This window comes from Thermobia domestica, chromosome 8 (assembly GCF_964235325.1).
Source record: "Thermobia domestica chromosome 8, izTheDome1.hap1.1, whole genome shotgun sequence".
Taxonomy (NCBI): Eukaryota; Metazoa; Arthropoda; class Insecta; order Zygentoma; family Lepismatidae; genus Thermobia; species Thermobia domestica.
The window spans coordinates 7,495,645-7,508,879 of NC_137461.1; positions in this window are offsets into that span (position 1 = coordinate 7,495,645).

Consider the following 13,235-nt stretch of genomic DNA (forward strand, 5'->3'; position numbering starts at 1 on the left):
GCCGCCTTAAACCTCGCGGACAAAATCTCGTCGGGCCAAAACCTCGCCTGTCCAAAACCTGGCCGCCAAAATCCTCGCGGGTCAAAATCTCGCCGGGCCAAAACCTTGCCTGTCCAAAACCTCGCGGCTCAAAATCTCGCAGGGCCGAAACCTCGCCTGGGCAAAACCTCACGGAACAAAATCTCGCCAGGCCAAAACCTCGCCGCCCAAATCCTCGCGGGTCAAAATCTCGCCTGTCCAAAACCTCGCGGTCCAAAATCTGGCTAGGCCGAAACCTCGCCTTGCCAAAACCTCGTGTCCCAAAATCTCGCCATACCCAAAATCTCGCCTGCTAAAACCTCGTGGTCCTGATCTCTGGACACAGAGTCTCGCCTGGTCTAAACTACGTAGTAATCTTGCCGGAGAAGGAATGTCAGTATAAAATCTCGTCGCGACGATTTCTTCGATGTAGAATGCTCTATATACCGGTAAATATTTTGTAATAACAAATAATTGCATTAAAATAATGACAAGAAAATATTCTAACACGTGCTTTGAAAATATGTATATATAAAAATGAAAATTACTATGTTTGTGACATCATACCTCTTAAGCCACACGACCGATCTCGATCAAATTTTCAACATAGATGGGGTTCGGGCCTGTAATGTCTTTTGTAATTTCAGTTTTGCGGCATAAAGAAGTGGAGGGGGAAATGTATAAAAATAAATAAAACTTATTAACTCTTGAACCAAGAAAATAATCTCGATCGAATTTGCCAGACAGATCAGGTTACCGCCTCGGATGGTTTTTATCATTTCACTTTGACGGGAAGACGGAAGAGAATGTGGAAACATATAGAAATACTCAAAAATTAATTGGCTGCGATTGTGACTTAATAACTCTTGAACCACCAGACCTGTCAAGATCAAATTTTTAATATAGATGGAGTTTGAGCCTGGAATGGTTTTTATTTTACTTTGACGGTGACCTTAGGAATTTCTAAGAAAATCGAATAATATTTATGAAAGTGTGAAATAATATGTGAGTTTTTACGTCACTCGATATGTCCTGTAGGTTAAAGGAGACGTAGATTATCAGAATGAAGGAAATGATGGAATGAAGAAAGTGGGAGAAAACGGGAATACCCCAAGAAAGCCCCCACACACGATGTTTTATATTATTATTATTATTATTATTATTATTATTATTATTATTATTATTATTATTATTATTATTATTATTATTATTATTATTATTATTATTATTATTATTAGTTGTTGTTCTTGTTGTAATATGGAATTGCATATTAAGAAACTCATTGGGCAAATTTTAAGGAAAGGTTTCATTCCGCTAATTCTTGGCCAAGCGAGATTTTGGTCCGCGAGGTTATGGGCGGCGATATTTTGTCCGTAAACCCATTCGTTGGAAGAAAGATGTTCTTAGCGCAACGGTATTTATGATTTCGGACAAATTACGAATACTCCAGGAACTCGCAGTAGTGCGTACCTCCTCAAGATAACTTAGACTGTATTGTGCATTAACTTAAAAAAAACATTATATACATGATGTTTACTAATCTTAAGAATATTGATATTACTATTTGTTTCGATAGCAATAAATCAATAATGTTTTCAGAAAAAAATATTCTATTCAAATGTAGAATCTGATTAACAAATTTTAGTGCAATCCAATATAAGGGGAGTTTGGGAGGTCTAATCACACTTTCCCATTAATCCTAAAATGTTTCTGTTTCGGGGCGCCGGATGTAAGGGGAATGGGATTCGATACTCGTTTGTTCCAGTTCAAGAAGACCAACTAATAATAATATTGGGATTCGAACCTTGGATCTCCCAAAAATCTCCTTTACAACATCATTCAAATGCACAAATTAGTAAATTGAAGTAAAAAACTGGCAACAAACAAATATCTTCACTCCTCCACGGTCCTAAGATTCGGGCGTTATACATATCAGAGGCATAAACCGTATACCCACCATCGCTGTTACGTCAGTTCCAAGATACACTGGTCAATACCTGTAAAAGAGTGCAAGGTAGGACAGCCATGTGTGATTAACACCAGATGAGTAGTGGGAGAGGAAAGTAATATTTGACCTCCACTGCTTAGAAGTACCTTACCTGTTCAATTATACTCTAAACCATATGCACTATTAGATGGTAATATTCTCCATTTGCTGAGAAAGAGACAATATGGATCACACACTTTGAAACTATTAACTATTATTTTCACTGCATATTGAAAAAAGAGATATTTACGAAACACTTATATTTAACTTTTCAGTTCAATGAATATAAACCATTTACAAATATATGAGAACACAACCACAAGATTTCACTTAAACGAAAAATGATGGCCCTTATGCATGATTGCGGAACGATCTGTAAACGCGCACGACGATCACGGCGAATATACGAAATAAAATTCACTAATGCACTATTAACTCGTTGACTTCCATTGCTGGATATCGGTGAGTTGAATGTTCCATTCCTTGACATACAACAGGGTTCTTCTACAAAATCGCTGTATTGGCGAGAGAAATGCGTAAGAACAATTCTTATTAACACATGTTCCTTTTGCTATTGAAACATTATTTGTATACTTGTCACTGCTTCCTGGTCTCGCCTTGCATTTTGTATATATAAAATTCAAATACTATTCATGTTTGTTTTAAGTCTTAAAATTAAACTTATTTTGAGCATATCTTGTATACGTCCAGTCTATTTGACAGGAGGCGACGCTCTCTTCTTTTCTTCTCGCGCCGCATCGTTGCCAGTTCACAGCGTAAGAATACACTAACTAAACTAAAATATAGTTCGTAGAAAACATTAAGTTTTGCTTCATAATATTGCTAATAACATATAACAAATGGTTCATAGGTTAATAGGAATCACATTAAAAACACTGATTATTCCAATAAGTTATGGAACTGACGATTTTTTATAAATTTCACATTGTCACGTAGAAGTCTATCATCGTCATGAGGGCTTGTGCGTGGGCGTTGATTTCGAGAGTAGCAAAATTGTTCTTCCAAATATGGGCTGACGGGAAAAAGCAAGACTGTCTGGAGAAGTGAGGCACCATTTGGGGTGACAAATTCTTAAGCATTGTTCTCCTCCAACTGTTAGCTGATTGCGTTATATTTCTAAGAATAGACGCTGGGGAAATACGAAGGTTGATTTAAAATTTCATGCCAATCCATCTTGTTACAACTGGCGGCCAACGGACTCTCCACTGGAGGTATCACAGAAGTGGACAAGAACCCTGGAATCCAAGTCTTCATAATCACACTGCAACATAACAGCAATCACAGCACTCCATTAGTCCATAGAGGGTTAATGTCATTTTAAGTTCGTTCACATTGAAGAATAACAGTTTGTAGCTTCACTCGGACGCACATGATCGCGAATTTCGAAGAATAACGAACGCGAGGGCCATTTCGTAAGTGTCTTTCATGTTTTTTATTTTAATCTTCCTTTAGAATGTAAACACAAATATAATTTCAATACTTGAATATAAATCAATAGTTATTTGTACTTCAAAATACTATTCACCATTGTACTTCATAATGTTTTTCAAAATTCAAACCAAGTTATACAAACATATCAATATATTCAATACAATACAATATTCAATAAAGTTTTATATTTAATAACGTGTTAAATTTGGTAAGGTATCGTATTCAATGCCATATTTAAAGATACACAACAATACAAAAGTAAATGTATACCAATAAATTTAAAATAGTAAAATTGATTTGATATTTTGCAACAATACTTCTTAATTCTAAAATAAGACACACAATATCACTCGAAAGTAACATATATCATCAAGTAATTCACCTTATCATGATTTTATTTTTCATGAAAATAAAATATTCATTTCTACAATATATGTAGAAAATTTATTACAATGAAAACATCAACATTATGCATAAAATTCAAAATGTACTTTCATTGACATGTTAACACAGTACATTTATCAAAAATATTCGGAATAATTCAACACAACTAAAACATATAATACAATGCACATAATTGATGTATTTTATGAAGATTACATGTTAAAAAACGCATATGTAAATATAACACTAAAAATATTTCATTTACTCAAAATGAAAGACTGGACAGATGCGAGCTCGTCACGCTCGAAGTATATAAAAATATACTGCCTGCATTAAATTTGCAAGACCCTATGCCATTTATTTATTAATATGTTTCCATCCCCGAAGCAAAGTGAAAAAATAGAATATTTGGTTAAAATTCAAAAATAATATAGAGGGGACTAATAAGAAAATTGGCTACTCCGGGCATTACATAATGTAAATAACCCATAATATTGGAGGAACCTTTGCTTCAATGTCTTCAAGTACTACTTGAAATGTTTTCGTATTCAACGAAAAGATTAATACAAAGTGAATGCAACCATAGTTGCTAACAATTAGTATGTACACAACTTGCTTGGTACTTATTTATAGTAAGATATTTCATTGTATATTCTTTTCAACTAGACAACGCGCCATGAAGGTGGGTACAGGTAACTACCATAACTTACCACACCAAACTTCAAGTATCCTCAGCTGATTAGTAATCCCAGAGGCATACTGATTAATTAAAACAGATAACTTGACATAACACATCGTAAGTATACGTTACTATTAATTGATGCATGGTTGTTATTTAAAAATTGAAATCTTTAATTCATTAAATTAAAATGTGCTTATTGAGGTTTATTACCGAACGGTTTCTCACCAAAATGTTTAAATTTGTGATTCAAAACATTTTTAATTTTGTAAAATTGCAACACTGTAATGGAATATTCAATAGAGATTTTCCACACCTTCACAATTGAAATTTTATTTCCTTACACTATATTTGAAAATTTTCACTGCGCAAATTCACTCTTGCACTTCGAAAAGAAATAATATATTTTCCATAATTCGAAAAATTAAATTTCGTTGTAAATGCATTAACGAAAAAATATGCTGTTACAAGTAATTTTGTAATACGTATATAAAATATCAATTTTTTTTTGTATCTCTCATCCAACATTTTCAGGATCTTATTAGGTGCAACAATATATGAAGCGAAAAAAATTAATATTAAAAAATTTTCCTGAATCTATTGGCTATGGCCATTAACGTGATACACACAATAAAATATTATTGCTTTTATCTAAACATTCAAAATTTTGTAAAACACTAACAGTGTTGAAAAATATTTATAGTATGAAAAATAATTACTAATATCAAAGAATTTTATACAAAATTTCTGCAATGTAACTAAAATTTATTTTTCATTGCTATGTCAAAATATGGAAAATGGGCAATCCGGCTATGTGTTAATGTCGTTTACCCAATTCCTTTTCGTATTGGATTTAGTACAACATCGTAAAGTAAAATTATCATGCATTCAAGAATTTTGAGTTTAACTTCCACAGTAGGCATCCATTGATTTTTGTTAGTACAAAAACGCAATATTCTGTAAGCAGTAGATTTATGTATTACCTTAACATGAGAACTAGCAGTTACCTTACGAATTGTTTGTACACTCGGTACATTTACGCATTGAGTATCATTACCAATGTTGGCAGCGAAGAAATTACGCTTTCTATGTAAACGTAATACCTTACCTAATTTACGAACATCTTTGCAAGTTTTTAGGCTATTTTTCATTTTCGCACGGTGGAAAAACCGTTGCTTAGCCTTTTTGCTTTCCAAGCAAAAATTTCTGTTTCTAAATTTCTTAGGAACATTTCGAGTTGAGTACAAAGTGTTGGTTGGTGGATAATAAATCTGAACGTTCTGACTTAGTTCAATACACTTTTCCTTACCTTTTCTGAACCTAAATTTCATAGATTTACAAGTTGCACGATGTATGTCAAGCGAACATGGAATGGTTTCATCTCTACTAAAACATACAATTACGAGTATACATACTGTACCTTCCAGCAACACTAAAGATATATTACCACTGGAAAAATAACGCAACTCACCAATCTGAATTGGTTGCCTAATGAATCTTACTTTGGGATGATTTGTAACATGCCGTGTATACACCACAAAAAATACAGGACTTGTAGACAAACATTTTTTATAAACAAGTAGCATTGAGCCGGAGGGGGGAAACAGCTGATCCACCCACTTCCTTTCACATAAGGGACAAGTGCAGACTTTAATCTCGTCTAAAAATACTACAACAATATCACTTTTTATTTCCCTAGTGGTGGTTACGTTAACCACACTCGTACTACTATTGGAGGTAGCCTCCATGAAGTCAACCTGCACGGTGTTTACATTTACACTGACATTTTCATTACTTACTTCATTTCCCTGAATAAAGACATTATTACTCTGTAAAATAGAAATACTTTCCAGCTTAGTTGTAATGCTTTGTAATTGTACAGTGTTATTATCCAACAACTGAAACAACTCATTCCACTTAACATTTTCACTTTCATTAATTTGAACCAAATGCGACTCTTGGACTTCAGATAACCTACCTTTCTTTACAGGATTTGGATAAAAATCAGTATCATCGGCAACATTTTCCAATTTCCTCTTACAACTTTTAGTTCTAACCTCAAAAGGACAACTATGACGAACATGTGCTAACGGGTCCACACTAAATTCATCAATAAATCTAACCTTTTTAGGAATTCTGTTTTCCTTTTTGGTCTGACCCACATTACCTGACATAGTATGTAAACTGACATCTTTGCTACGTTTTTTGAGGATAGATTTGATACCACCAAGAGCATTTTGAGGAGGACTTTCAACATTACTTGAAAATAATTCTTTCTCCTCTCCATTGAATGTACTATCCAGATCACTAAAAGAACTAACATCATTGGAATACTTTTTCTGTAGCCGTTGAACTATTATTTCAATAACCTTATTCTTGACATTAACATCATTACATTGAAGTTTCAACTTTCTAGCTACATAATTGAAATCTATATACTTGCCGCGAGCACACTTCTCTTTCAATTTATCGTACTGAAGTGATTTCCTAATACCACGTACACGGAGATTAATTTCTTTTTCGATGTCTCTCCTATATTCACAATTAAAATTAAATACAGATTCACAAATTGCTAGTTTCGCTACTCTATTGAGACTGTAAGTTTCTACACCGAGACCTACAACATTTTGAAACTCTTCCCTAACAAAATGGAACAGTACTATATTTATATTCATTTATTACGTTAGCGTACTCTAACTCTATCTGTGCTCTTACATTCATTAAATTCAGCGCTAGCTTTTTGTACGTGGATTTATGAATTATATATTCTAAAACGAACACAAAAATATAAAAATGTAAATAACACTACATATGATAGAATACAAGGAACTGTTTCTTTCGCAAAACATTAATTGCTAAATTTATAATTTGCCTTTTCAGTAATTGTTTCGCATTCTTGCATGCATAAACTAGGACCTACCTGCTTTTGTGCAGCAACGTTTGGCTGATTTAACAGCTCTTGAGAATTACTTTCAACCTTTTCACGTAATTCAACCAGTTGTATTATTAGATTTTCAAATTGTTTGGTCAACTCTTTTTGATTTGATTTTAATATTTGGTTAGTTGCAGCCAAGTCTGCAGATAATTTTTTCACTGCTTCGAGCAGTGTTTCCATTTCACTAAGCGTTGACATTGTAAAATATTATACTACAAAACACAACACGCAAATCATTAAAATGGCATTGAATAGGAAACAGTGGAGTTCAAAAATTCGCTTTCTTCCAACTAAAACATCTGTCTTTGTTCGGTGCGTCATTTATGAGGTTCTGGGTTCGAGTTCCGGATGTCCGTGTTCGAAGCGCCATTTATAAGGGGAGTTTGGGAGGTCGAATCACACTTTCCCATTAATCCTAAAATGTTTCTGTTTCGGGGCGCCGGATGTAAGGGGAATGGGATTCGATACTCGTTTGTTCCAGTTCAAGAAGACCAACTAATAATAATATTGGGATTCGAACCTTGGATCTCCCAAAAATCTCCTTTACAACATCATTCAAATGCACAAATTAGTAAATTGAAGTAAAAAACTGGCAACAAACAAATATCTTCACTCCTCCACGGTCCTAAGATTCGGGCGTTATACATATCAGAGGCATAAGCCGTATACCCACCATCGCTGTTGCGTCAGCTCCAAGATACACTGGTCAATACCTGTAAAAGAGTGCAAGGTAGGACAGCCATGCGTGATTAACACCAGACGAGTAGTGGGAGAGGAAAGTAATATTTGACCTCCACTGCTTAGAAGTACCTTACCTGTTCAATTATACTCTAAACCATATGCACTATTAGATGGTAATATTCTCCATTTGCTGAGAAAGAGACAATATGGATCACACACTTTGAAACTATTAACTATTATTTTCACTGCATATTGAAAAAAGAGATATTTACGAAACACTTATATTTAACTTTTCAGTTCAATGAATATAAACCATTTACAAATATATGAGAACACAACCACAAGATTTCACTTAAACGAAAAATGATGGCCCTTATGCATGATTGCGGAACGATCTGTAAACGCGCACGACGATCACGGCGAATATACGAAATAAAATTCACTAATGCACTATTAACTCGTTGACTTCCATTGCTGGATATCGGTGAGTTGAATGTTCCATTCCTTGACATACAACAGGGTTCTTCTACAAAATCGCTGTATTGGCGAGAGAAATGCGTAAGAACAATTCTTATTAACACATGTTCCTTTTGCTATTGAAACATTATTTGTATACTTGTCACTGCTTCCTGGTCTCGCCTTGCATTTTGTATATGTAAAATTCAAATACTATTCATGTTTGTTTTAAGTCTTAAAATTAAACTTATTTTGATCATATCTTGTATACGTCCAGTCTATTTGACAGGAGGCGACGCTCTCTTCTTTCCTTCTCGCGTCACATCGTTGCCAGTTCACAGCGTAAGAATACACTAACTAAACTAAAATATAGTTCGTAGAAAACATTAAGTTTCGCTTCATAATATTGCTAATAACATATAATAAATGGTTCATAGGTTAATAGAATCACATTAAAAACACTGATTATTCTAATAAGTTATGGAACTGATGATTTTTTATAAATTTCACATTGTCACGTAGAAGTCTATCATCGTCATGAGGGCTTGTGCGTGGGCGTTGATTTCGAGAGTAGCAAAATTGTTCTTCCAAATATGGGCTGACGGGAGGAAGCAAGACTGTCTGGAGAAGTGAGGCACCTTTTGGGGTGACAAATTCTTAAGCATTGTTCTCCTCCAACTGTTAGCTGATTGCGTTATATTTCTAAGAATAGACGCTGGGGAAATATGAAGGTTGATTTAAAATTTCATGCAAATCTATCTTGTTACACCATAAAGGGCTATATATAGTTAAAGTACTATATTTTTCAATAATTCGTATAAGTATGATGCTTCTGTAATATAATGTGCCATTAACGGTAACAGCTGTTCTTCTTTGTTAACCCTCACCTCAAACACAAAGTCGTTCAAATTAAACATTTCCGGTTTCAGCAAGTATCATCAGAGAACAAAGTTGGTATTAGACATCGAGATGTGGTTTTCTTGAAACATTTCAGGGTTTCAAGAAAACATATCAACACAACTCGTAACACTTTACCAAAACTGTAAGATAATGAAACTTGCTACTACTTGCAGATTCAATATTGATTTCTGTAGAGCAAACGTACTAACAAGTAAACCTTATGTTTAGGTGAATCAAGTTGCTGACTGAGACACATATGAGAAGATAGTACTCTGGTAGCTGTATCTCCTAAACCCCTGTAGTTTCGCACCTACAAATTCACTGAAATACTGACCACATTTAGTACTACTTTCTCATATGTGTCTCAGTCAGCAACTCGATTCACCCAAACGTAAGGTTTACTTGTAAGAGATATAGAGATTCAGTTTTCTATAATCGATTGAACTTCGCAATGTAAGTTCTATTTCCTCTTTTAACCATCTATTTAATGCTGAAGTGCTTCAAATTATCGATTTTCGGTTTCAACGTTTATCACAGTAAAATATAAAAAGCGTTTAATGGGTTTTTCATATGTCGAGCTCAGTTTCAAAACGTCTCTTGTCCAAAAGTTTGGAAATCGAGATAATGACGGTTTATTAATCTTTAATGGCTTTTCTATCAATTTCTGCAAAGATTTTGTTGTAAATCAATCTAGAAACCTGCAATAATTATCTTGGAAATATGGATTTGGTTTCAAAACATCTTTTGTTTACAGTAACATGGCGGACATTTTCGAGTAAAATAATTTCAAATCAAAATGTCCCTTTCACAATGACTTTTCATCAACGTTTCCACTGTTTTGTTTCAAAACGTCTCTTTTCCCTTAAACTTAGCTGAATGTCAATAGGGTTTCAAATACTATTAAATTTTTGTTTTGTAAATTAGTGATGTTCTATTCGTTAATGCAGACAAATTTCGCGGGATTTCCTTGAATTACGCGCCAAAATACCTGAGGTTTCTTTCCGCCTTACTGTTTTCAGGAGGCTTGTGTTCACTTGTTCGATTATGAGTAAAATACGTTATTTACAAGAAAGAAACATTCAGATGTAGTTTCATAGTTATGGAACGTATTGAAGAAGGGCAGCAGCAAAAGTATATTGTTGCATGCAGAACTGGGAAAGGAAGAAGAAAGAAGTCAACCCCGCAACTTGGCAACGAAACATAGCAAAGGGAAAATGATATTCGTCTAGAGCTTTACCTCAGCTACCTGACCATAACCATGTAGGAAGGACTTTTGAATGTAAAGACTTTTTTTCTACAAGATGTGCGCATGTTCCACCAGTGTTGTTACGAGGAGAAGAGCAAACTGGTCGAAGGCAATTTCCTACTGAAACATACAATATCCAAATCACCTAAATGGAAGCGAGCATGGAATGAACCAAAGCCAACTAATGAACTCTGAATTCGCTAGTTTATTCCCAAATCAGAAGGAGGTAAGAAATCACTTGTACAGAAAGAAAATATTTTGCAATATACTGGGTGTATGTGAGAAAAGGGTCCAGCGTATTTGTAAACGTTACTTTAGCACTGACACAATTGCAGTGGAAAAAGTGAGGAGGAGACCGCAAGTCTCTCCTTTTTGAAGCTAAAAGGAATGCAGTTAAATCATTTATTGCAAATTATGAAAGGTGTTCCTATGAAAAAGAAGAAGCTAGAAGACGTTGGGAGATTGCTGCCACTACATTTTGGAGAAGAATGGGTGGCTATGGAGTTGCAGTTCTACAAGGAAATATTTCTTAATTAAACAGCCGAAGAGGCTTCTGAAGGTGGAATGATGGAAGATTTGGAAGGCATCTAGTAGAAAAGTAGATACACTCCATTGTATATTTTCTAGTTTCATACTCAACTACGCAGGACATTCGTGAGAATTCTTATACTACAAGCTGTTTTTTGTTTGTTTGTAGCATATTTAGTGAGATTCTTTAAAAAACGAGCCTGGAATTGTTCTGTTTTAAAGTAATGGTAAACATGTACATTACATTTCCGATAAATAAAAACCCTTTTCCTATTATTGCATACATTTGAACAAAAAATCTTTCTTACGAAAAGGATTTTGTTTTCAAACCGTCCTTTGTCCTGAGTTTAGTTTCAAAATGAACCTTATCCAAAAAACAATTTAACTTAATTTCTCTTTAATAGTGACCAATATATTTAGCAGGAAAATAAAATAACATTGACCTCGAGAAAATTTCCGAGTAATAAAATGCTCACTTAATGACACAATGAAAATGTTAAACGTTTCTCTTGATTTCCCAAAGATTTAGTAAAATGGACAAGAGACGTTTTTAAACTAAGCGCGGCATATGGATTCAACGTCCAAGAAACAGGTTCTATCTTTGATCTTATTAATTTATTGCAAATAATAGTTGAAGATGCTACTTCAAGTTTGAGTATTGAATGTTTGTACTTCTGATGGCTACTGTAATTTGGCACTGTAAAACGAAAGTCACTTTCAAGGTGACTTCTTTTTTTATTCTTCATCATACTAACAATTCGAATGAATATCACTTCTTATATCGATATATCGTAGATTCTTATTGAAAATTGACACAAATCCAATCTTTTGCAATTCCTTCTCTTACTTTCGCTTCGTGTTCACATCTAGAATTTTCACTAAGACAATCCCAAACTACCAAAAGTTAGTCACGCCCTGCTTCTTTCCTTTCAACTACTACATGGCTTATACTTCTTCTTTTTCTTTTTAGAGCTAATCATTAAAACAGGCATTTTCCTGTAAATAACAGACTCTTAGCCTCTTTTTCCTACAGATACACCATCTTCTTTATTGAAAGCACAATTATTTCATCAAATAAACATTGGCTAACGTTATTGAAAGTGACTCCATTGGTCAAGTCAGTAGTTGGATATATTTTATTTATTTATATCTATTTCTGGCATTACGGACATCTATGGCCTTAAACCACAATGTGTGAGGGATGACTTCCCATGGGGATCACAATATCCGGGAAATGGGAAATGGAAGAAATTAATAGAGAAGGAAATAAACGACCTGGGAAATGCATCCCAGGTACAATCCGGGGAATCGCTTAGTTTGAATGAGGGAAGCTCAGGAAAAACCTCATTCAGGATAACTATCCTGGAAAATATATTACACATTTTGGACCGAGTGTCTCCAGCAGGAATCGAACCCATCATTGCTCTCCAACTCAGTTGCAATTACACTGACATTTTCTTGGTTGATTTCTCGTTTAGCGCCCTTTTACTACTGACATGTGAGGCTATGTGGTCTCCAAGGAACATGAACTCCCGCCAGGACTTACACTAAGTTGTGTCATTCGAATCATTTAACAACTGGTTTTTAGGCTCAATAGTAAGTTGACCTAGTGTTATTATTATTACTGCATTATTATATCATTATTTATTCCAATGATACCAATAATGGTAACTAGGATTAATCATATATTATAAAGCCAAAGTTGATATGTTAATTTTTTTAAATGGCACTAATGAATTAATTTTCTTCCATAACTTCTGGATCTAGAGGGGGAAAGGCAGTTTTAACAAATGATTTGAGGGAGCCAGTGCGAACTGCCTAAATAACATCACTGCTTATACTTTCTTGTACGATGACTTAGAAATATTAGTATTCCAATATGGTCTTGCAAGTAAATCACGATCAAACATGATTCTCAGTTTCAAATACATGTACTGGCTCTACGTGAATATCATAGGTAAGGAAGGTT